Here is a 25,194-nt window from a genome sequence, read left to right as displayed (position 1 = left end):
CTCAGGGAAGACACCAGGCTGGGCCCCCGCGGCACAGCGGGGGCACGTCCCCCGCACTCACGCGACTTAGGGACGGCTGCTGGAGACTGCTGCGGCCACCCTGCTGCCGGGTTTCTGGTGGGCTTCCTGGAAGCAGCGTCCACACCAAGCCCTTGGAAGGCCCAGGCGACGGAGGAGCCGGTCAGGCAGGGGCCCAGGACGGTGAGAGGCCGGGCGGGCGGGAAGGAGCATGTCAGGCAGGGGCAGAGGACGGTGACAGGCCGGGCGGGGAGGAGCCGGTCAGGCGGGGGCCCAGGACAGTGACGGGCCTGGCCGGGGAGGAGTGCGTCAGGCAGGGGCAGAGGAGACGGGCTGGGTAAGGGTTAGGGTGACAGTTAGGGCACAATTCACAATCGCAAAGACGTGGAAGCGACCCGAGTGCCCATCCATCCAGGAGTGCATCAATAAAATGTGGCGCGTGGACACCACGGAGTGCCATTCGGCTGTGAGGAGCAGCGGTGAGAGGGCGCCTCTCGTGTTCTCCTGGCCAGAGCTGGAACCCGTTCCAGTAGGCCAGGTATCCCAAGAATGGACACACGAGCACCACGTGAGCGCGCTCACCAGCAAATTGGTACGAACGGATGGACGCCTAAGTGGACAGAGAGGAATCACCTTCATCGGGTGGGTGTCGGGCGGGTGGGGGGAGGGGAGGGGCATACACATCCATTAGGCATGGGGTGGGTGCGCACCGACTGGGGGATGGGCGCACTTGAAGCTCTGACCCGAGGGGGGAGGCTTGGAGAGGGCAAGGCACCCGACCTTAACATTGGTACCCCCACAATACGCTGGAACAACATGAGAGGTATATGAATAAGAACACAGGGGGGGCCGGGCGCGGTGGCTCACGCCTGTAATCCTAGCTCTCTGGGAGGCCGAGGCGGGCGGATTGCTCCAGGTCAGGAGTTCGAAACCAGCCTGAGCAAGAGCGAGACCCCGTCTCTACTAAAAATAGAAAGAAATTAATTGGCCAACTAATATATATAGAAAAACACAGCCGGGCGTGGTGGTGCATGCCTGTAGTCCCAACTACTCGGGAGGCTGAGGCAGCAGGATTGCTTGAGCCCGGAGATTGAGGTTGCTGTGAGCTAGGCTGACGCCATGGCACTCACTCTAGCCTGGGCAGCAAAACGAGACTCTGTCTCAAAAAAAAAAAAAAAAAAAAGAACGCAGGGGGGAGGGGGGCACGGGCGTGACATGTCACCTGAATACTTGTACTCCCATCATCTGCTTGAAGAGAGAGAGAAAAGAAAATGCAATCCTAGAGGTAAGAGACACTTTTTAAAAATAATGAATCCGAAGAGAAAAGTAAAAGGAGGCCTGTGGAGCAGGTCTGGGTGTGACTCCGGATCCCCCAACATCAGGTGCCACCACCAAAGATTCCTGCGTGTAGCCCATAGAACCCCAAAAGCAACGGGACGAGTTCTGGTCACATACTCCCTCAAAATGACATCCTGGCCTTCTTCTGGAACTCCCTCCCCTCTCAGACTCTCAAGGTTTCCTCCAGCGTGTCGGTTCCCACAGAGCAGACCTTTGGTCTGAGACCTGACAGTCCAGATGCCACGCATGCTGCCGCGTAGCGGCGGTGTCGGGGCTTGGGACAAGAGGAGGCCCCACGGTGCGGGCTGGGGCGCCAGGCACCGCGCGGGCGCTGAGGGTGGGGGTGACCCCCACCCCGGGCCGCCGCCGCGCTCCCAGAAAGGGGACAAAAAAAAAAAAAAAAAAAAAGCAGCAGCCTGTGGCACCCGGTATTCCCAGGCGGTCTCCCATCCAAGTACTAACCGGGCCCGACCCTGCTTAGCTTCCCAGACCAGACGAGATCGGGGGCGTTCAGGGTGGTGTGGCCCTAGACGGCGGCGGAGGGCGCCCCTGCCCCGCTCAAGAAGCCGAGCCTCTCTGGGCTTCCCCGCCGCCGCCTCCCGCGCCGGGCCGGGCCGGTTGAGTTCGCCGGCCGGGTCCCGCGGGCTCCCAGGGACGAGGGTGATGGGCGGGGCGGGGCGGGGCGGGGCGGGGCGGGGGCTGTCTCTCTATACACACACACACACACTCACACTCACTCACACTCACACAAGATGCGCCTCCACGGTTGGACTAGCCAAGGTGGAGCCCTCCCAGCCCCCCTCGTCTCCTCGCCCGGCCTCCTTCACCTACCCGCTGCCCACCCCCAGCGCGTCGCTGCCTGCCGCTGACTGCGCACGCGCGGGACGCTCGCCCTTTGACCCCAGCCAGGGGCCGCCCTCCCCCACAACCCCTTTCAGCTGCGCCCGCCCCCTAGCCCTGTGGGTGGGCTGCCGCCTATTCCCCCGGGCCAGGGCTGGGGCACAGCCAGTGTATGGGGCGTCTCTCTCTGGGGATGTGTCCCATGGGTGGGGTGGGGTGGCGTGGTTTGGGGGGCGCTGAAGAAATCAGTCCCCTCCATCTGCTACCTCTGGAAAACGCCCAAGCCCGTGGAGAACTGCCGGCACCGCTTCGTGGGGGCCGGGACCCTCCTCCGTGTCCTCCTGTGGCCCAGTCCAAGGGGCCTGGGCCTGGCCGGGGCTGCATTGGACCCCGACCACCCTGGCGTGTGGACTCGCTAAAAATCGGCCATTAGATATTGGATTCCAGCTTCCTGGAGGTCATTTCACTAATGAGTGCACCGGAAAGAGTTTCCTAATCCATCTGTGAGGGTGGCAACTGAAAGAGAATTTGAAAGCTGACAGAATAGGCGAGGGAAGGCATAGGAGATTTCCACACCCAGCAAGGAAGACTTTCCCGAAATGGAAGAAAGAAACGAGCAAACAGAGACACCGGTAGCCCGCCCGGAAAAGAGTCTGCCCCTTAGAGAAAGCACCCTGACCAGGTTCACCCGTGGGTGGGTGGCGAGCTAGCGGCGTTCAGAAGAGCGAGGCCCGCAGTCTGTGCGGAAGACACCTGCGCTCGGGTGTGTGTGGCGGCGCGATTCACAAGCAGCTCTAGACGTTAAACCAAGGAGAAGCCAGGGAGTTCCCAACGCCCCAGGTGTCCTCAGCCCACGACTGGCTGCTGTGGGAATGCGAAGCCCGGCTCCTTGTCTCAGAGCGGGGTTCCCAGGAGGATCAGGCTGAAGCTGGGACTCGGCCTCAAAGTGTCCCCTCGCATGGCCACCCCCTTCCCCTTCCTGCTCCTCTACTCCTGGTGCCCCTCCATCCAGGGGCCAGACCTTAAAGAGTCACCGCAAGAGAATCCTGGTCCCAAAGGAGCCTTCTGGGGGACCGGTGCTGAGAGAGGTTGTGGGCATGGCCCGCTGGGGCTCTGCCCGACCCAGGGCTGAGAGATGCCACCTCCCAGCTCTGGGTCCCTGCAGGAAGTGTTGGCAAGCACAGGGCCGGTCCTCCAAAGGCCCAGGTGCAGGGAGCCCAGGCCAAGCAGCCTGTGGAAGAAGCCACTTGCCGTGCTACCCCGGGAACAGGACTGCAGGCCCCGGCCCTTCCCACCTCCTCCTCCTCCTCCTCCTCCTCCCCCCCCGCCCCCCCCCACAGGGCACAGGGCTCAGAGACACCTCAGACTCTTGCTACCCAAAGTGCAAAGGGCATCAGTTGCTCCTCCAACCCCCCCGCCCAGCAGACCACGTTGTCCAGCCAGCCCCCGGGCCTCCCTGGGGTGCCCAGCACAAAAGTGCAGACACCCACCGGACCCTCAATCTCAGTTTTCGGATGTTTTTGCCACTCTAAGGACCCGCAGGCCAGCTGGGCCTTCGGGCAGGACAGAGAGCCCCGGAATCCGACGTGGAGAGCTGCGTGTACGTCCCCATCAGGAGGCGGTCCCCACCTCCGCGGCTCTCCCCTTGCGGGGAGCGGCAGCCCAGCCGGCAGCCGCAGGGCCTCAGGGAAGACACCAGGCTGGGCCCCCGCGGCACAGCGGGGGCACGTCCCCCGCACTCACGCGACTTAGGGACGGCTGCTGGAGACTGCTGCGGCCACCCTGCTGCCGGGTTTCTGGTGGGCTTCCTGGAAGCAGCGTCCACACCAAGCCCTTGGAAGGCCCAGGCGACGGAGGAGCCGGTCAGGCAGGGGCCCAGGACGGTGAGAGGCCGGGCGGGCGGGAAGGAGCATGTCAGGCAGGGGCAGAGGACGGTGACAGGCCGGGCGGGGAGGAGCCGGTCAGGCGGGGGCCCAGGACAGTGACGGGCCTGGCCGGGGAGGAGTGCGTCAGGCAGGGGCAGAGGAGACGGGCTGGGTAAGGGTTAGGGTGACAGTTAGGGCACAATTCACAATCGCAAAGACGTGGAAGCGACCCGAGTGCCCATCCATCCAGGAGTGCATCAATAAAATGTGGCGCGTGGACACCACGGAGTGCCATTCGGCTGTGAGGAGCAGCGGTGAGAGGGCGCCTCTCGTGTTCTCCTGGCCAGAGCTGGAACCCGTTCCAGTAGGCCAGGTATCCCAAGAATGGACACACGAGCACCACGTGAGCGCGCTCACCAGCAAATTGGTACGAACGGATGGACGCCTAAGTGGACAGAGAGGAATCACCTTCATCGGGTGGGTGTCGGGCGGGTGGGGGGAGGGGAGGGGCATACACATCCATTAGGCATGGGGTGGGTGCGCACCGACTGGGGGATGGGCGCACTTGAAGCTCTGACCCGAGGGGGGAGGCTTGGAGAGGGCAAGGCACCCGACCTTAACATTGGTACCCCCACAATACGCTGGAACAACATGAGAGGTATATGAATAAGAACACAGGGGGGGCCGGGCGCGGTGGCTCACGCCTGTAATCCTAGCTCTCTGGGAGGCCGAGGCGGGCGGATTGCTCCAGGTCAGGAGTTCGAAACCAGCCTGAGCAAGAGCGAGACCCCGTCTCTACTAAAAATAGAAAGAAATTAATTGGCCAACTAATATATATAGAAAAACACAGCCGGGCGTGGTGGTGCATGCCTGTAGTCCCAACTACTCGGGAGGCTGAGGCAGCAGGATTGCTTGAGCCCGGAGATTGAGGTTGCTGTGAGCTAGGCTGACGCCATGGCACTCACTCTAGCCTGGGCAGCAAAACGAGACTCTGTCTCAAAAAAAAAAAAAAAAAAAAGAACGCAGGGGGGAGGGGGGCACGGGCGTGACATGTCACCTGAATACTTGTACTCCCATCATCTGCTTGAAGAGAGAGAGAAAAGAAAATGCAATCCTAGAGGTAAGAGACACTTTTTAAAAATAATGAATCCGAAGAGAAAAGTAAAAGGAGGCCTGTGGAGCAGGTCTGGGTGTGACTCCGGATCCCCCAACATCAGGTGCCACCACCAAAGATTCCTGCGTGTAGCCCATAGAACCCCAAAAGCAACGGGACGAGTTCTGGTCACATACTCCCTCAAAATGACATCCTGGCCTTCTTCTGGAACTCCCTCCCCTCTCAGACTCTCAAGGTTTCCTCCAGCGTGTCGGTTCCCACAGAGCAGACCTTTGGTCTGAGACCTGACAGTCCAGATGCCACGCATGCTGCCGCGTAGCGGCGGTGTCGGGGCTTGGGACAAGAGGAGGCCCCACGGTGCGGGCTGGGGCGCCAGGCACCGCGCGGGCGCTGAGGGTGGGGGTGACCCCCACCCCGGGCCGCCGCCGCGCTCCCAGAAAGGGGACAGAACAAGAGGCCAAAAAAAAAAAAAAAAAAAAAAAAGCAGCAGCCTGTGGCACCCGGTATTCCCAGGCGGTCTCCCATCCAAGTACTAACCGGGCCCGACCCTGCTTAGCTTCCCAGACCAGACGAGATCGGGGGCGTTCAGGGTGGTGTGGCCCTAGACGGCGGCGGAGGGCGCCCCTGCCCCGCTCAAGAAGCCGAGCCTCTCTGGGCTTCCCCGCCGCCGCCTCCCGCGCCGGGCCGGGCCGGTTGAGTTCCCCGGCCGGGTCCCGCGGGCTCCCAGGGACGGGGGTGATGGGCGGGGCGGGGCGGGGCGGGGCGGGGGCTGTCTCTCTATACACACACACACACACACTCACACTCACTCACACCCACACAAGATGCGCCTCCACGGCTGGACTCGCCAAGGTGGAGCCCTCCCAGCCCCCCTCGTCTCCTCGCCCGGCCTCCTTCACCTACCCGCTGCCCACCCCCAGCGCGTCGCTGCCTGCCGCTGACTGCGCACGCGCGGGACGCTCGCCCTTTGACCCCAGCCAGGGGCCGCCCTCCCCCACAACCCCTTTCAGCTGCGCCCGCCCCCTAGCCCTGTGGGTGGGCTGCCGCCTATTCCCCCGGGCCAGGGCTGGGGCACAGCCAGTGTATGGGGCGTCTCTCTCTGGGGATGTGTCCCATGGGTGGGGTGGGGTGGCGTGGTTTGGGGGGCGCTGAAGAAATCAGTCCCCTCCATCTCCTACCTCTGGAAAACGCCCAAGCCCGTGGAGAACTGCCGGCACCGCTTCGTGGGGGCCGGGACCCTCCTCCGTGTCCTCCTGTGGCCCAGTCCAAGGGGCCTGGGCCTGGCCGGGGCTGCATTGGACCCCGACCACCCTGGCGTGTGGACTCGCTAAAAATCGGCCATTAGATATTGGATTCCAGCTTCCTGGAGGTCATTTCACTAATGAGTGCACCGGAAAGAGTTTCCTAATCCATCTGTGAGGGTGGCAACTGAAAGAGAATTTGAAAGCTGACAGAATAGGCGAGGGAAGGCATAGGAGATTTCCACACCCAGCAAGGAAGACTTTCCCGAAATGGAAGAAAGAAACGAGCAAACAGAGACACCGGTAGCCCGCCCGGAAAAGAGTCTGCCCCTTAGAGAAAGCACCCTGACCAGGTTCACCCGTGGGTGGGTGGTGAGCTAGCGGCGTTCAGAAGAGCGAGGCCCGCAGTCTGTGCGGAAGACACCTGCGCTCGGGTGTGTGTGGCGGCGCGATTCACAAGCAGCTCTAGACGTTAAACCAAGGAGAAGCCAGAAAGTTCCCAACGCCCCAGGTGTCCTCAGCCCACGACTGGCTGCTGTGGGAATGCGAAGCCCGGCTCCTTGTCTCAGAGCGGGGTTCCCAGGAGGATCAGGCTGAAGCTGGGACTCGGCCTCAAAGTGTCCCCTCGCATGGCCACCCCCTTCCCCTTCCTGCTCCTCTACTCCTGGTGCCCCTCCATCCAGGGGCCAGACCTTAAAGAGTCACCGCAAGAGAATCCTGGTCCCAAAGGAGCCTTCTGGGGGACCGGTGCTGAGAGAGGTTGTGGGCATGGCCCGCTGGGGCTCTGCCCGACCCAGGGCTGAGAGATGCCACCTCCCAGCTCTGGGTCCCTGCAGGAAGTGTTGGCAAGCACAGGGCCGGTCCTCCAAAGGCCCAGGTGCAGGGAGCCCAGGCCAAGCAGCCTGTGGAAGAAGCCACTTGCCGTGCCACCCCGGGAACAGGACTGCAGGCCCCGGCCCTTCCCACCTCCTCCTCCTCCTCCTCCTCCTCCCCCCCCGCCCCCCCCCCACAGGGCACAGGGCTCAGAGACACCTCAGACTCTTGCTACCCAAAGTGCAAAGGGCATCAGTTGCTCCTCCAACCCCCCCGCCCAGCAGACCACGTTGTCCAGCCAGCCCCCGGGCCTCCCTGGGGTGCCCAGCACAAAAGTGCAGACACCCACCGGACCCTCAATCTCAGTTTTCGGATGTTTTTGCCACTCTAAGGACCCGCAGGCCAGCTGGGCCTTCGGGCAGGACAGAGAGCCCCGGAATCCGACGTGGAGAGCTGCGTGTACGTCCCCATCAGGAGGCGGTCCCCACCTCCGCGGCTCTCCCCTTGCGGGGAGCGGCAGCCCAGCCGGCAGCCGCAGGGCCTCAGGGAAGACACCAGGCTGGGCCCCCGCGGCACAGCGGGGGCACGTCCCCCGCACTCACGCGACTTAGGGACGGCTGCTGGAGACTGCTGCGGCCACCCTGCTGCCGGGTTTCTGGTGGGCTTCCTGGAAGCAGCGTCCACACCAAGCCCTTGGAAGGCCCAGGCGACGGAGGAGCCGGTCAGGCAGGGGCCCAGGACGGTGAGAGGCCGGGCGGGCGGGAAGGAGCATGTCAGGCAGGGGCAGAGGACGGTGACAGGCCGGGCGGGGAGGAGCCGGTCAGGCGGGGGCCCAGGACAGTGACGGGCCTGGCCGGGGAGGAGTGCGTCAGGCAGGGGCAGAGGAGACGGGCTGGGTAAGGGTTAGGGTGACAGTTAGGGCACAATTCACAATCGCAAAGACGTGGAAGCGACCCGAGTGCCCATCCATCCAGGAGTGCATCAATAAAATGTGGCGCGTGGACACCACGGAGTGCCATTCGGCTGTGAGGAGCAGCGGTGAGAGGGCGCCTCTCGTGTTCTCCTGGCCAGAGCTGGAACCCGTTCCAGTAGGCCAGGTATCCCAAGAATGGACACACGAGCACCACGTGAGCGCGCTCACCAGCAAATTGGTACGAACGGATGGACGCCTAAGTGGACAGAGAGGAATCACCTTCATCGGGTGGGTGTCGGGCGGGTGGGGGGAGGGGAGGGGCATACACATCCATTAGGCATGGGGTGGGTGCGCACCGACTGGGGGATGGGCGCACTTGAAGCTCTGACCCGAGGGGGGAGGCTTGGAGAGGGCAAGGCACCCGACCTTAACATTGGTACCCCCACAATACGCTGGAACAACATGAGAGGTATATGAATAAGAACACAGGGGGGGCCGGGCGCGGTGGCTCACGCCTGTAATCCTAGCTCTCTGGGAGGCCGAGGCGGGCGGATTGCTCCAGGTCAGGAGTTCGAAACCAGCCTGAGCAAGAGCGAGACCCCGTCTCTACTAAAAATAGAAAGAAATTAATTGGCCAACTAATATATATAGAAAAACACAGCCGGGCGTGGTGGTGCATGCCTGTAGTCCCAACTACTCGGGAGGCTGAGGCAGCAGGATTGCTTGAGCCCGGAGATTGAGGTTGCTGTGAGCTAGGCTGACGCCATGGCACTCACTCTAGCCTGGGCAGCAAAACGAGACTCTGTCTCAAAAAAAAAAAAAAAAAAAAGAACGCAGGGAGGAGGGGGGCACGGGCAACACATGTCACCTGAATACTTGTACTCCCATCATCTGCTTGAAGAGAGAGAGAAAAGAAAATGCAATCCTAGAGGTAAGAGACACTTTTTAAAAATAATGAATCCGAAGAGAAAAGTAAAAGGAGGCCTGTGGAGCAGGTCTGGGTGTGACTCCGGATCCCCCAACATCAGGTGCCACCACCAAAGATTCCTGCGTGTAGCCCATAGAACCCCAAAAGCAACGGGACGAGTTCTGGTCACATACTCCCTCAAAATGACATCCTGGCCTTCCTCTGGAACTCCCTCCCCTCTCAGACTCTCAAGGTTTCCTCCAGCGTGTCGGTTCCCACAGAGCAGACCTTTGGTCTGAGACCTGACAGTCCAGATGCCACGCATGCTGCCGCGTGGCGGCGGTGTCGCGGCTTGGGACAAGAGGAGGCCCCACGGTGCGGGCTGGGGCGCCAGGCACCGCGCGGGCGCTGAGGGTGGGGGTGACCCCCACCCCGGGCCGCCGCCGCGCTCCCAGAAAGGGGACAAAAAAAAAAAAAAAAAAAAGCAGCAGCCTGTGGCACCCGGTATTCCCAGGCGGTCTCCCATCCAAGTACTAACCGGGCCCGACCCTGCTTAGCTTCCCAGACCAGACGAGATCGGGGGCGTTCAGGGTGGTGTGGCCCTAGACGGCGGCGGAGGGCGCCCCTGCCCCGCTCAAGAAGCCGAGCCTCTCTGGGCTTCCCCGCCGCCGCCTCCCGCGCCGGGCCGGGCCGGTTGAGTTCGCCGGCCGGGTCCCGCGGGCTCCCAGGGACGAGGGTGATGGGCGGGGCGGGGCGGGGCGGGGCGGGGCGGGGGCTGTCTCTCTATACACACACACACACACTCACACTCACTCACACTCACACAAGATGCGCCTCCACGGTTGGACTAGCCAAGGTGGAGCCCTCCCAGCCCCCCTCGTCTCCTCGCCCGGCCTCCTTCACCTACCCGCTGCCCACCCCCAGCGCGTCGCTGCCTGCCGCTGACTGCGCACGCGCGGGACGCTCGCCCTTTGACCCCAGCCAGGGGCCGCCCTCCCCCACAACCCCTTTCAGCTGCGCCCGCCCCCTAGCCCTGTGGGTGGGCTGCCGCCTATTCCCCCGGGCCAGGGCTGGGGCACAGCCAGTGTATGGGGCGTCTCTCTCTGGGGATGTGTCCCATGGGTGGGGTGGGGTGGCGTGGTTTGGGGGGCGCTGAAGAAATCAGTCCCCTCCATCTGCTACCTCTGGAAAACGCCCAAGCCCGTGGAGAACTGCCGGCACCGCTTCGTGGGGGCCGGGACCCTCCTCCGTGTCCTCCTGTGGCCCAGTCCAAGGGGCCTGGGCCTGGCCGGGGCTGCATTGGACCCCGACCACCCTGGCGTGTGGACTCGCTAAAAATCGGCCATTAGATATTGGATTCCAGCTTCCTGGAGGTCATTTCACTAATGAGTGCACTGGAAAGAGTTTCCTAATCCATCTGTGAGGGTGGCAACTGAAAGAGAATTTTAAAGCTGACAGAATAGGCGAGGGAAGGCATAGGAGATTTCCACACCCAGCAAGGAAGACTTTCCCGAAATGGAAGAAAGAAACGAGCAAACAGAGACACCGGTAGCCCGCCCGGAAAAGAGTCTGCCCCTTAGAGAAAGCACCCTGACCAGGTTCACCCGTGGGTGGGTGGCGAGCTAGCGGCGTTCAGAAGAGCGAGGCCCGCAGTCTGTGCGGAAGACACCTGCGCTCGGGTGTGTGTGGCGGCGCGATTCACAAGCAGCTCTAGACGTTAAACCAAGGAGAAGCCAGGGAGTTCCCAACGCCCCAGGTGTCCTCAGCCCACGACTGGCTGCTGTGGGAATGCGAAGCCCGGCTCCTTGTCTCAGAGCGGGGTTCCCAGGAGGATCAGGCTGAAGCTGGGACTCGGCCTCAAAGTGTCCCCTCGCATGGCCACCCCCTTCCCCTTCCTGCTCCTCTACTCCTGGTGCCCCTCCATCCAGGGGCCAGACCTTAAAGAGTCACCGCAAGAGAATCCTGGTCCCAAAGGAGCCTTCTGGGGGACCGGTGCTGAGAGAGGTTGTGGGCATGGCCCGCTGGGGCTCTGCCCGACCCAGGGCTGAGAGATGCCACCTCCCAGCTCTGGGTCCCTGCAGGAAGTGTTGGCAAGCACAGGGCCGGTCCTCCAAAGGCCCAGGTGCAGGGAGCCCAGGCCAAGCAGCCTGTGGAAGAAGCCACTTGCCGTGCCACCCCGGGAACAGGACTGCAGGCCCCGGCCCTTCCCACCTCCTCCTCCTCCTCCTCCTCCTCCCCCCCCGCCCCCCCCCACAGGGCACAGGGCTCAGAGACACCTCAGACTCTTGCTACCCAAAGTGCAAAGGGCATCAGTTGCTCCTCCAACCCCCCCGCCCAGCAGACCACGTTGTCCAGCCAGCCCCCGGGCCTCCCTGGGGTGCCCAGCACAAAAGTGCAGACACCCACCGGACCCTCAATCTCAGTTTTCGGATGTTTTTGCCACTCTAAGGACCCGCAGGCCAGCTGGGCCTTCGGGCAGGACAGAGAGCCCCGGAATCCGACGTGGAGAGCTGCGTGTACGTCCCCATCAGGAGGCGGTCCCCACCTCCGCGGCTCTCCCCTTGCGGGGAGCGGCAGCCCAGCCGGCAGCCGCAGGGCCTCAGGGAAGACACCAGGCTGGGCCCCCGCGGCACAGCGGGGGCACGTCCCCCGCACTCACGCGACTTAGGGACGGCTGCTGGAGACTGCTGCGGCCACCCTGCTGCCGGGTTTCTGGTGGGCTTCCTGGAAGCAGCGTCCACACCAAGCCCTTGGAAGGCCCAGGCGACGGAGGAGCCGGTCAGGCAGGGGCCCAGGACGGTGAGAGGCCGGGCGGGCGGGAAGGAGCATGTCAGGCAGGGGCAGAGGACGGTGACAGGCCGGGCGGGGAGGAGCCGGTCAGGCGGGGGCCCAGGACAGTGACGGGCCTGGCCGGGGAGGAGTGCGTCAGGCAGGGGCAGAGGAGACGGGCTGGGTAAGGGTTAGGGTGACAGTTAGGGCACAATTCACAATCGCAAAGACGTGGAAGCGACCCGAGTGCCCATCCATCCAGGAGTGCATCAATAAAATGTGGCGCGTGGACACCACGGAGTGCCATTCGGCTGTGAGGAGCAGCGGTGAGAGGGCGCCTCTCGTGTTCTCCTGGCCAGAGCTGGAACCCGTTCCAGTAGGCCAGGTATCCCAAGAATGGACACACGAGCACCACGTGAGCGCGCTCACCAGCAAATTGGTACGAACGGATGGACGCCTAAGTGGACAGAGAGGAATCACCTTCATCGGGTGGGTGTCGGGCGGGTGGGGGGAGGGGAGGGGCATACACATCCATTAGGCATGGGGTGGGTGCGCACCGACTGGGGGATGGGCGCACTTGAAGCTCTGACCCGAGGGGGGAGGCTTGGAGAGGGCAAGGCACCCGACCTTAACATTGGTACCCCCACAATACGCTGGAACAACATGAGAGGTATATGAATAAGAACACAGGGGGGGCCGGGCGCGGTGGCTCACGCCTGTAATCCTAGCTCTCTGGGAGGCCGAGGCGGGCGGATTGCTCCAGGTCAGGAGTTCGAAACCAGCCTGAGCAAGAGCGAGACCCCGTCTCTACTAAAAATAGAAAGAAATTAATTGGCCAACTAATATATATAGAAAAACACAGCCGGGCGTGGTGGTGCATGCCTGTAGTCCCAACTACTCGGGAGGCTGAGGCAGCAGGATTGCTTGAGCCCGGAGATTGAGGTTGCTGTGAGCTAGGCTGACGCCATGGCACTCACTCTAGCCTGGGCAGCAAAACGAGACTCTGTCTCAAAAAAAAAAAAAAAAAAAAGAACGCAGGGGGGAGGGGGGCACGGGCGTGACATGTCACCTGAATACTTGTACTCCCATCATCTGCTTGAAGAGAGAGAGAAAAGAAAATGCAATCCTAGAGGTAAGAGACACTTTTTAAAAATAATGAATCCGAAGAGAAAAGTAAAAGGAGGCCTGTGGAGCAGGTCTGGGTGTGACTCCGGATCCCCCAACATCAGGTGCCACCACCAAAGATTCCTGCGTGTAGCCCATAGAACCCCAAAAGCAACGGGACGAGTTCTGGTCACATACTCCCTCAAAATGACATCCTGGCCTTCTTCTGGAACTCCCTCCCCTCTCAGACTCTCAAGGTTTCCTCCAGCGTGTCGGTTCCCACAGAGCAGACCTTTGGTCTGAGACCTGACAGTCCAGATGCCACGCATGCTGCCGCGTAGCGGCGGTGTCGGGGCTTGGGACAAGAGGAGGCCCCACGGTGCGGGCTGGGGCGCCAGGCACCGCGCGGGCGCTGAGGGTGGGGGTGACCCCCACCCCGGGCCGCCGCCGCGCTCCCAGAAAGGGGACAAAAAAAAAAAAAAAAAAAAAGCAGCAGCCTGTGGCACCCGGTATTCCCAGGCGGTCTCCCATCCAAGTACTAACCGGGCCCGACCCTGCTTAGCTTCCCAGACCAGACGAGATCGGGGGCGTTCAGGGTGGTGTGGCCCTAGACGGCGGCGGAGGGCGCCCCTGCCCCGCTCAAGAAGCCGAGCCTCTCTGGGCTTCCCCGCCGCCGCCTCCCGCGCCGGGCCGGGCCGGTTGAGTTCGCCGGCCGGGTCCCGCGGGCTCCCAGGGACGAGGGTGATGGGCGGGGCGGGGCGGGGCGGGGCGGGGCGGGGGCTGTCTCTCTATACACACACACACACACTCACACTCACTCACACTCACACAAGATGCGCCTCCACGGTTGGACTAGCCAAGGTGGAGCCCTCCCAGCCCCCCTCGTCTCCTCGCCCGGCCTCCTTCACCTACCCGCTGCCCACCCCCAGCGCGTCGCTGCCTGCCGCTGACTGCGCACGCGCGGGACGCTCGCCCTTTGACCCCAGCCAGGGGCCGCCCTCCCCCACAACCCCTTTCAGCTGCGCCCGCCCCCTAGCCCTGTGGGTGGGCTGCCGCCTATTCCCCCGGGCCAGGGCTGGGGCACAGCCAGTGTATGGGGCGTCTCTCTCTGGGGATGTGTCCCATGGGTGGGGTGGGGTGGCGTGGTTTGGGGGGCGCTGAAGAAATCAGTCCCCTCCATCTGCTACCTCTGGAAAACGCCCAAGCCCGTGGAGAACTGCCGGCACCGCTTCGTGGGGGCCGGGACCCTCCTCCGTGTCCTCCTGTGGCCCAGTCCAAGGGGCCTGGGCCTGGCCGGGGCTGCATTGGACCCCGACCACCCTGGCGTGTGGACTCGCTAAAAATCGGCCATTAGATATTGGATTCCAGCTTCCTGGAGGTCATTTCACTAATGAGTGCACCGGAAAGAGTTTCCTAATCCATCTGTGAGGGTGGCAACTGAAAGAGAATTTGAAAGCTGACAGAATAGGCGAGGGAAGGCATAGGAGATTTCCACACCCAGCAAGGAAGACTTTCCCGAAATGGAAGAAAGAAACGAGCAAACAGAGACACCGGTAGCCCGCCCGGAAAAGAGTCTGCCCCTTAGAGAAAGCACCCTGACCAGGTTCACCCGTGGGTGGGTGGCGAGCTAGCGGCGTTCAGAAGAGCGAGGCCCGCAGTCTGTGCGGAAGACACCTGCGCTCGGGTGTGTGTGGCGGCGCGATTCACAAGCAGCTCTAGACGTTAAACCAAGGAGAAGCCAGGGAGTTCCCAACGCCCCAGGTGTCCTCAGCCCACGACTGGCTGCTGTGGGAATGCGAAGCCCGGCTCCTTGTCTCAGAGCGGGGTTCCCAGGAGGATCAGGCTGAAGCTGGGACTCGGCCTCAAAGTGTCCCCTCGCATGGCCACCCCCTTCCCCTTCCTGCTCCTCTACTCCTGGTGCCCCTCCATCCAGGGGCCAGACCTTAAAGAGTCACCGCAAGAGAATCCTGGTCCCAAAGGAGCCTTCTGGGGGACCGGTGCTGAGAGAGGTTGTGGGCATGGCCCGCTGGGGCTCTGCCCGACCCAGGGCTGAGAGATGCCACCTCCCAGCTCTGGGTCCCTGCAGGAAGTGTTGGCAAGCACAGGGCCGGTCCTCCAAAGGCCCAGGTGCAGGGAGCCCAGGCCAAGCAGCCTGTGGAAGAAGCCACTTGCCGTGCTACCCCGGGAACAGGACTGCAGGCCCCGGCCCTTCCCACCTCCTCCTCCTCCTCCTCCTCCTCCCCCCCCGCCCCCCCCCACAGGGCACAGGGCTCAGAGACACCTCAGACTCTTGCTACCCAAAGTGCAAAGGGCATCAGTTGCTCCTCCAACCCCCCCGCCCAGCAGACCACGTTGTCCAGCCAGCCCCCGGGCCTCCCTGGGGTGCCCAGCACAAAAGTGCAGACACCCACCGGACCCTCAATCTCAGTTTTCGGATGTTTTTGCCACTCTAAGGACCCGCAGGCCAGCTGGGCCTTCGGGCAGGACAGAGAGCCCCGGAATCCGACGTGGAGAGCTGCGTGTACGTCCCCATCAGGAGGCGGTCCCCACCTCCGCGGCTCTCCCCTTGCGGGGAGCGGCAGCCCAGCCGGCAGCCGCAGGGCCTCAGGGAAGACACCAGGCTGGGCCCCCGCGGCACAGCGGGGGCACGTCCCCCGCACTCACGCGACTTAGGGACGGCTGCTGGAGACTGCTGCGGCCACCCTGCTGCCGGGTTTCTGGTGGGCTTCCTGGAAGCAGCGTCCACACCAAGCCCTTGGAAGGCCCAGGCGACGGAGGAGCCGGTCAGGCAGGGGCCCAGGACGGTGAGAGGCCGGGCGGGCGGGAAGGAGCATGTCAGGCAGGGGCAGAGGACGGTGACAGGCCGGGCGGGGAGGAGCCGGTCAGGCGGGGGCCCAGGACAGTGACGGGCCTGGCCGGGGAGGAGTGCGTCAGGCAGGGGCAGAGGAGACGGGCTGGGTAAGGGTTAGGGTGACAGTTAGGGCACAATTCACAATCGCAAAGACGTGGAAGCGACCCGAGTGCCCATCCATCCAGGAGTGCATCAATAAAATGTGGCGCGTGGACACCACGGAGTGCCATTCGGCTGTGAGGAGCAGCGGTGAGAGGGCGCCTCTCGTGTTCTCCTGGCCAGAGCTGGAACCCGTTCCAGTAGGCCAGGTATCCCAAGAATGGACACACGAGCACCACGTGAGCGCGCTCACCAGCAAATTGGTACGAACGGATGGACGCCTAAGTGGACAGAGAGGAATCACCTTCATCGGGTGGGTGTCGGGCGGGTGGGGGGAGGGGAGGGGCATACACATCCATTAGGCATGGGGTGGGTGCGCACCGACTGGGGGATGGGCGCACTTGAAGCTCTGACCCGAGGGGGGAGGCTTGGAGAGGGCAAGGCACCCGACCTTAACATTGGTACCCCCACAATACGCTGGAACAACATGAGAGGTATATGAATAAGAACACAGGGGGGGCCGGGCGCGGTGGCTCACGCCTGTAATCCTAGCTCTCTGGGAGGCCGAGGCGGGCGGATTGCTCCAGGTCAGGAGTTCGAAACCAGCCTGAGCAAGAGCGAGACCCCGTCTCTACTAAAAATAGAAAGAAATTAATTGGCCAACTAATATATATAGAAAAACACAGCCGGGCGTGGTGGTGCATGCCTGTAGTCCCAACTACTCGGGAGGCTGAGGCAGCAGGATTGCTTGAGCCCGGAGATTGAGGTTGCTGTGAGCTAGGCTGACGCCATGGCACTCACTCTAGCCTGGGCAGCAAAACGAGACTCTGTCTCAAAAAAAAAAAAAAAAAAAAGAACGCAGGGGGGAGGGGGGCACGGGCGTGACATGTCACCTGAATACTTGTACTCCCATCATCTGCTTGAAGAGAGAGAGAAAAGAAAATGCAATCCTAGAGGTAAGAGACACTTTTTAAAAATAATGAATCCGAAGAGAAAAGTAAAAGGAGGCCTGTGGAGCAGGTCTGGGTGTGACTCCGGATCCCCCAACATCAGGTGCCACCACCAAAGATTCCTGCGTGTAGCCCATAGAACCCCAAAAGCAACGGGACGAGTTCTGGTCACATACTCCCTCAAAATGACATCCTGGCCTTCTTCTGGAACTCCCTCCCCTCTCAGACTCTCAAGGTTTCCTCCAGCGTGTCGGTTCCCACAGAGCAGACCTTTGGTCTGAGACCTGACAGTCCAGATGCCACGCATGCTGCCGCGTAGCGGCGGTGTCGGGGCTTGGGACAAGAGGAGGCCCCACGGTGCGGGCTGGGGCGCCAGGCACCGCGCGGGCGCTGAGGGTGGGGGTGACCCCCACCCCGGGCCGCCGCCGCGCTCCCAGAAAGGGGACAGAACAAGAGGCCAAAAAAAAAAAAAAAAAAAAAAAGCAGCAGCCTGTGGCACCCGGTATTCCCAGGCGGTCTCCCATCCAAGTACTAACCGGGCCCGACCCTGCTTAGCTTCCCAGACCAGACGAGATCGGGGGCGTTCAGGGTGGTGTGGCCCTAGACGGCGGCGGAGGGCGCCCCTGCCCCGCTCAAGAAGCCGAGCCTCTCTGGGCTTCCCCGCCGCCGCCTCCCGCGCCGGGCCGGGCCGGTTGAGTTCCCCGGCCGGGTCCCGCGGGCTCCCAGGGACGGGGGTGATGGGCGGGGCGGGGCGGGGCGGGGCGGGGGCTGTCTCTCTATACACACACACACACACACTCACACTCACTCACACCCACACAAGATGCGCCTCCACGGCTGGACTCGCCAAGGTGGAGCCCTCCCAGCCCCCCTCGTCTCCTCGCCCGGCCTCCTTCACCTACCCGCTGCCCACCCCCAGCGCGTCGCTGCCTGCCGCTGACTGCGCACGCGCGGGACGCTCGCCCTTTGACCCCAGCCAGGGGCCGCCCTCCCCCACAACCCCTTTCAGCTGCGCCCGCCCCCTAGCCCTGTGGGTGGGCTGCCGCCTATTCCCCCGGGCCAGGGCTGGGGCACAGCCAGTGTATGGGGCGTCTCTCTCTGGGGATGTGTCCCATGGGTGGGGTGGGGTGGCGTGGTTTGGGGGGCGCTGAAGAAATCAGTCCCCTCCATCTCCTACCTCTGGAAAACGCCCAAGCCCGTGGAGAACTGCCGGCACCGCTTCGTGGGGGCCGGGACCCTCCTCCGTGTCCTCCTGTGGCCCAGTCCAAGGGGCCTGGGCCTGGCCGGGGCTGCATTGGACCCCGACCACCCTGGCGTGTGGACTCGCTAAAAATCGGCCATTAGATATTGGATTCCAGCTTCCTGGAGGTCATTTCACTAATGAGTGCACCGGAAAGAGTTTCCTAATCCATCTGTGAGGGTGGCAACTGAAAGAGAATTTGAAAGCTGACAGAATAGGCGAGGGAAGGCATAGGAGATTTCCACACCCAGCAAGGAAGACTTTCCCGAAATGGAAGAAAGAAACGAGCAAACAGAGACACCGGTAGCCCGCCCGGAAAAGAGTCTGCCCCTTAGAGAAAGCACCCTGACCAGGTTCACCCGTGGGTGGGTGGTGAGCTAGCGGCGTTCAGAAGAGCGAGGCCCGCAGTCTGTGCGGAAGACACCTGCGCTCGGGTGTGTGTGGCGGCGCGATTCACAAGCAGCTCTAGACGTTAAACCAAGGAGAAGCCAGAAAGTTCCCAACGCCCCAGGTGTCCTCAGCCCACGACTGGCTGCTGTGGGAATGCGAAGCCCGGCTCCTTGTCTCAGAGCGGGGTTCCCAGGAGGATCAGGCTGAAGCTGGGACTCGGCCTCAAAGTGTCCCCTCGCATGGCCACCCCCTTCCCCTTCCTGCTCCTCTACTCCTGGTGCCCCTCCATCCAGGGGCCAGACCTTAAAGAGTCACCGCAAGAGAATCCTGGTCCCAAAGGAGCCTTCTGGGGGACCGGTGCTGAGAGAGGTTGTGGGCATGGCCCGCTGGGGCTCTGCCCGACCCAGGGCTGAGAGATGCCACCTCCCAGCTCTGGGTCCCTGCAGGAAGTGTTGGCAAGCACAGGGCCGGTCCTCCAAAGGCCCAGGTGCAGGGAGCCCAGGCCAAGCAGCCTGTGGAAGAAGCCACTTGCCGTGCCACCCCGGGAACAGGACTGCAGGCCCCGGCCCTTCCCACCTCCTCCTCCTCCTCCTCCTCCTCCCCCCCCGCCCCCCCCCCACAGGGCACAGGGCTCAGAGACACCTCAGACTCTTGCTACCCAAAGTGCAAAGGGCATCAGTTGCTCCTCCAACCCCCCCGCCCAGCAGACCACGTTGTCCAGCCAGCCCCCGGGCCTCCCTGGGGTGCCCAGCACAAAAGTGCAGACACCCACCGGACCCTCAATCTCAGTTTTCGGATGTTTTTGCCACTCTAAGGACCCGCAGGCCAGCTGGGCCTTCGGGCAGGACAGAGAGCCCCGGAATCCGACGTGGAGAGCTGCGTGTACGTCCCCATCAGGAGGCGGTCCCCACCTCCGCGGCTCTCCCCTTGCGGGGAGCGGCAGCCCAGCCGGCAGCCGCAGGGCCTCAGGGAAGACACCAGGCTGGGCCCCCGCGGCACAGCGGGGGCACGTCCCCCGCACTCACGCGACTTAGGGACGGCTGCTGGAGACTGCTGCGGCCACCCTGCTGCCGGGTTTCTGGTGGGCTTCCTGGAAGCAGCGTCCACACCAAGCCCTTGGAAGGCCCAGGCGACGGAGGAGCCGGTCAGGCAGGGGCCCAGGACGGTGAGAGGCCGGGCGGGCGGGAAGGAGCATGTCAGGCAGGGGCAGAGGACGGTGACAGGCCGGGCGGGGAGGAGCCGGTCAGGCGGGGGCCCAGGACAGTGACGGGCCTGGCCGGGGAGGAGTGCGTCAGGCAGGGGCAGAGGAGACGGGCTGGGTAAGGGTTAGGGTGACAGTTAGGGCACAATTCACAATCGCAAAGACGTGGAAGCGACCCGAGTGCCCATCCATCCAGGAGTGCATCAATAAAATGTGGCGCGTGGACACCACGGAGTGCCATTCGGCTGTGAGGAGCAGCGGTGAGAGGGCGCCTCTCGTGTTCTCCTGGCCAGAGCTGGAACCCGTTCCAGTAGGCCAGGTATCCCAAGAATGGACACACGAGCACCACGTGAGCGCGCTCACCAGCAAATTGGTACGAACGGATGGACGCCTAAGTGGACAGAGAGGAATCACCTTCATCGGGTGGGTGTCGGGCGGGTGGGGGGAGGGGAGGGGCATACACATCCATTAGGCATGGGGTGGGTGCGCACCGACTGGGGGATGGGCGCACTTGAAGCTCTGACCCGAGGGGGGAGGCTTGGAGAGGGCAAGGCACCCGACCTTAACATTGGTACCCCCACAATACGCTGGAACAACATGAGAGGTATATGAATAAGAACACAGGGGGGGCCGGGCGCGGTGGCTCACGCCTGTAATCCTAGCTCTCTGGGAGGCCGAGGCGGGCGGATTGCTCCAGGTCAGGAGTTCGAAACCAGCCTGAGCAAGAGCGAGACCCCGTCTCTACTAAAAATAGAAAGAAATTAATTGGCCAACTAATATATATAGAAAAACACAGCCGGGCGTGGTGGTGCATGCCTGTAGTCCCAACTACTCGGGAGGCTGAGGCAGCAGGATTGCTTGAGCCCGGAGATTGAGGTTGCTGTGAGCTAGGCTGACGCCATGGCACTCACTCTAGCCTGGGCAGCAAAACGAGACTCTGTCTCAAAAAAAAAAAAAAAAAAAAGAACGCAGGGGGGAGGGGGGCACGGGCGTGACATGTCACCTGAATACTTGTACTCCCATCATCTGCTTGAAGAGAGAGAGAAAAGAAAATGCAATCCTAGAGGTAAGAGACACTTTTTAAAAATAATGAATCCGAAGAGAAAAGTAAAAGGAGGCCTGTGGAGCAGGTCTGGGTGTGACTCCGGATCCCCCAACATCAGGTGCCACCACCAAAGATTCCTGCGTGTAGCCCATAGAACCCCAAAAGCAACGGGACGAGTTCTGGTCACATACTCCCTCAAAATGACATCCTGGCCTTCTTCTGGAACTCCCTCCCCTCTCAGACTCTCAAGGTTTCCTCCAGCGTGTCGGTTCCCACAGAGCAGACCTTTGGTCTGAGACCTGACAGTCCAGATGCCACGCATGCTGCCGCGTAGCGGCGGTGTCGGGGCTTGGGACAAGAGGAGGCCCCACGGTGCGGGCTGGGGCGCCAGGCACCGCGCGGGCGCTGAGGGTGGGGGTGACCCCCACCCCGGGCCGCCGCCGCGCTCCCAGAAAGGGGACAGAACAAGAGGCCAAAAAAAAAAAAAAAAAAAAAAAGCAGCAGCCTGTGGCACCCGGTATTCCCAGGCGGTCTCCCATCCAAGTACTAACCGGGCCCGACCCTGCTTAGCTTCCCAGACCAGACGAGATCGGGGGCGTTCAGGGTGGTGTGGCCCTAGACGGCGGCGGAGGGCGCCCCTGCCCCGCTCAAGAAGCCGAGCCTCTCTGGGCTTCCCCGCCGCCGCCTCCCGCGCCGGGCCGGGCCGGTTGAGTTCCCCGGCCGGGTCCCGCGGGCTCCCAGGGACGGGGGTGATGGGCGGGGCGGGGCGGGGCGGGGCGGGGGCTGTCTCTCTATACACACACACACACACACTCACACTCACTCACACCCACACAAGATGCGCCTCCACGGCTGGACTCGCCAAGGTGGAGCCCTCCCAGCCCCCCTCGTCTCCTCGCCCGGCCTCCTTCACCTACCCGCTGCCCACCCCCAGCGCGTCGCTGCCTGCCGCTGACTGCGCACGCGCGGGACGCTCGCCCTTTGACCCCAGCCAGGGGCCGCCCTCCCCCACAACCCCTTTCAGCTGCGCCCGCCCCCTAGCCCTGTGGGTGGGCTGCCGCCTATTCCCCCGGGCCAGGGCTGGGGCACAGCCAGTGTATGGGGCGTCTCTCTCTGGGGATGTGTCCCATGGGTGGGGTGGGGTGGCGTGGTTTGGGGGGCGCTGAAGAAATCAGTCCCCTCCATCTCCTACCTCTGGAAAACGCCCAAGCCCGTGGAGAACTGCCGGCACCGCTTCGTGGGGGCCGGGACCCTCCTCCGTGTCCTCCTGTGGCCCAGTCCAAGGGGCCTGGGCCTGGCCGGGGCTGCATTGGACCCCGACCACCCTGGCGTGTGGACTCGCTAAAAATCGGCCATTAGATATTGGATTCCAGCTTCCTGGAGGTCATTTCACTAATGAGTGCACCGGAAAGAGTTTCCTAATCCATCTGTGAGGGTGGCAACTGAAAGAGAATTTGAAAGCTGACAGAATAGGCGAGGGAAGGCATAGGAGATTTCCACACCCAGCAAGGAAGACTTTCCCGAAATGGAAGAAAGAAACGAGCAAACAGAGACACCGGTAGCCCGCCCGGAAAAGAGTCTGCCCCTTAGAGAAAGCACCCTGACCAGGTTCACCCGTGGGTGGGTGGTGAGCTAGCGGCGTTCAGAAGAGCGAGGCCCGCAGTCTGTGCGGAAGACACCTGCGCTCGGGTGTGTGTGGCGGCGCGATTCACAAGCAGCTCTAGACGTTAAACCAAGGAGAAGCCAGAAAGTTCCCAACGCCCCAGGTGTCCTCAGCCCACGACTGGCTGCTGTGGGAATGCGAAGCCCGGCTCCTTGTCTCAGAGCGGGGTTCCCAGGAGGATCAGGCTGAAGCTGGGACTCGGCCTCAAAGTGTCCCCTCGCATGGCCACCCCCTTCCCCTTCCTGCTCCTCTACTCCTGGTGCCCCTCCATCCAGGGGCCAGACCTTAAAGAGTCACCGCAAGAGAATCCTGGTCCCAAAGGAGCCTTCTGGGGGACCGGTGCTGAGAGAGGTTGTGGGCATGGCCCGCTGGGGCTCTGCCCGACCCAGGGCTGAGAGATGCCACCTCCCAGCTCTGGGTCCCTGCAGGAAGTGTTGGCAAGCACAGGGCCGGTCCTCCAAAGGCCCAGGTGCAGGGAGCCCAGGCCAAGCAGCCTGTGGAAGAAGCCACTTGCCGTGCCACCCCGGGAACAGGACTGCAGGCCCCGGCCCTTCCCACCTCCTCCTCCTCCTCCTCCTCCTCCCCCCCCGCCCCCCCCCCACAGGGCACAGGGCTCAGAGACACCTCAGACTCTTGCTACCCAAAGTGCAAAGGGCATCAGTTGCTCCTCCAACCCCCCCGCCCAGCAGACCACGTTGTCCAGCCAGCCCCCGGGCCTCCCTGGGGTGCCCAGCACAAAAGTGCAGACACCCACCGGACCCTCAATCTCAGTTTTCGGATGTTTTTGCCACTCTAAGGACCCGCAGGCCAGCTGGGCCTTCGGGCAGGACAGAGAGCCCCGGAATCCGACGTGGAGAGCTGCGTGTACGTCCCCATCAGGAGGCGGTCCCCACCTCCGCGGCTCTCCCCTTGCGGGGAGCGGCAGCCCAGCCGGCAGCCGCAGGGCCTCAGGGAAGACACCAGGCTGGGCCCCCGCGGCACAGCGGGGGCACGTCCCCCGCACTCACGCGACTTAGGGACGGCTGCTGGAGACTGCTGCGGCCACCCTGCTGCCGGGTTTCTGGTGGGCTTCCTGGAAGCAGCGTCCACACCAAGCCCTTGGAAGGCCCAGGCGACGGAGGAGCCGGTCAGGCAGGGGCCCAGGACGGTGAGAGGCCGGGCGGGCGGGAAGGAGCATGTCAGGCAGGGGCAGAGGACGGTGACAGGCCGGGCGGGGAGGAGCCGGTCAGGCGGGGGCCCAGGACAGTGACGGGCCTGGCCGGGGAGGAGTGCGTCAGGCAGGGGCAGAGGAGACGGGCTGGGTAAGGGTTAGGGTGACAGTTAGGGCACAATTCACAATCGCAAAGACGTGGAAGCGACCCGAGTGCCCATCCATCCAGGAGTGCATCAATAAAATGTGGCGCGTGGACACCACGGAGTGCCATTCGGCTGTGAGGAGCAGCGGTGAGAGGGCGCCTCTCGTGTTCTCCTGGCCAGAGCTGGAACCCGTTCCAGTAGGCCAGGTATCCCAAGAATGGACACACGAGCACCACGTGAGCGCGCTCACCAGCAAATTGGTACGAACGGATGGACGCCTAAGTGGACAGAGAGGAATCACCTTCATCGGGTGGGTGTCGGGCGGGTGGGGGGAGGGGAGGGGCATACACATCCATTAGGCATGGGGTGGGTGCGCACCGACTGGGGGATGGGCGCACTTGAAGCTCTGACCCGAGGGGGGAGGCTTGGAGAGGGCAAGGCACCCGACCTTAACATTGGTACCCCCACAATACGCTGGAACAACATGAGAGGTATATGAATAAGAACACAGGGGGGGCCGGGCGCGGTGGCTCACGCCTGTAATCCTAGCTCTCTGGGAGGCCGAGGCGGGCGGATTGCTCCAGGTCAGGAGTTCGAAACCAGCCTGAGCAAGAGCGAGACCCCGTCTCTACTAAAAATAGAAAGAAATTAATTGGCCAACTAATATATATAGAAAAACACAGCCGGGCGTGGTGGTGCATGCCTGTAGTCCCAACTACTCGGGAGGCTGAGGCAGCAGGATTGCTTGAGCCCGGAGATTGAGGTTGCTGTGAGCTAGGCTGACGCCATGGCACTCACTCTAGCCTGGGCAGCAAAACGAGACTCTGTCTCAAAAAAAAAAAAAAAAAAAAGAACGCAGGGAGGAGGGGGGCACGGGCAACACATGTCACCTGAATACTTGTACTCCCATCATCTGCTTGAAGAGAGAGAGAAAAGAAAATGCAATCCTAGAGGTAAGAGACACTTTTTAAAAATAATGAATCCGAAGAGAAAAGTAAAAGGAGGCCTGTGGAGCAGGTCTGGGTGTGACTCCGGATCCCCCAACATCAGGTGCCACCACCAAAGATTCCTGCGTGTAGCCCATAGAACCCCAAAAGCAACGGGACGAGTTCTGGTCACATACTCCCTCAAAATGACATCCTGGCCTTCCTCTGGAACTCCCTCCCCTCTCAGACTCTCAAGGTTTCCTCCAGCGTGTCGGTTCCCACAGAGCAGACCTTTGGTCTGAGACCTGACAGTCCAGATGCCACGCATGCTGCCGCGTGGCGGCGGTGTCGCGGCTTGGGACAAGAGGAGGCCCCACGGTGCGGGCTGGGGCGCCAGGCACCGCGCGGGCGCTGAGGGTGGGGGTGACCCCCACCCCGGGCCGCCGCCGCGCTCCCAGAAAGGGGACAAAAAAAAAAAAAAAAAAAAGCAGCAGCCTGTGGCACCCGGTATTCCCAGGCGGTCTCCCATCCAAGTACTAACCGGGCCCGACCCTGCTTAGCTTCCCAGACCAGACGAGATCGGGGGCGTTCAGGGTGGTGTGGCCCTAGAC

At 62.7% G+C, this 25,194-nt stretch overlaps 7 pseudogenes; all 7 read right to left on the bottom strand.

Annotated features, from left to right (window-relative positions):
• Window positions 1-1,769: 1,769 nt before the first annotated feature.
• Window positions 1,770-1,888, bottom strand: LOC142863324 (uncharacterized; annotated as a pseudogene).
• Window positions 1,889-5,663: 3,775 nt separating this feature from the next.
• Window positions 5,664-5,782, bottom strand: LOC142863322 (uncharacterized; annotated as a pseudogene).
• A 3,756-nt stretch (window positions 5,783-9,538) lies between these two features.
• Window positions 9,539-9,657, bottom strand: LOC142863321 (uncharacterized; annotated as a pseudogene).
• Window positions 9,658-13,416: 3,759 nt separating this feature from the next.
• On the bottom strand, window positions 13,417-13,535 carry LOC142863320 (uncharacterized; annotated as a pseudogene).
• A 3,774-nt stretch (window positions 13,536-17,309) lies between these two features.
• LOC142863319 (uncharacterized) lies at window positions 17,310-17,428 on the bottom strand (annotated as a pseudogene).
• A 3,772-nt stretch (window positions 17,429-21,200) lies between these two features.
• On the bottom strand, window positions 21,201-21,319 carry LOC142863318 (uncharacterized; annotated as a pseudogene).
• Window positions 21,320-25,075: 3,756 nt separating this feature from the next.
• On the bottom strand, window positions 25,076-25,194 carry LOC142863317 (uncharacterized; annotated as a pseudogene).

Source organism: Microcebus murinus, chromosome 21 (assembly GCF_040939455.1).
Source record: "Microcebus murinus isolate Inina chromosome 21, M.murinus_Inina_mat1.0, whole genome shotgun sequence".
NCBI lineage: Eukaryota > Metazoa > Chordata > Mammalia > Primates > Cheirogaleidae > Microcebus > Microcebus murinus.
Note: the sequence above shows the minus strand (reverse complement) of the source record. Positions and strands in the feature narration are given on the sequence as shown.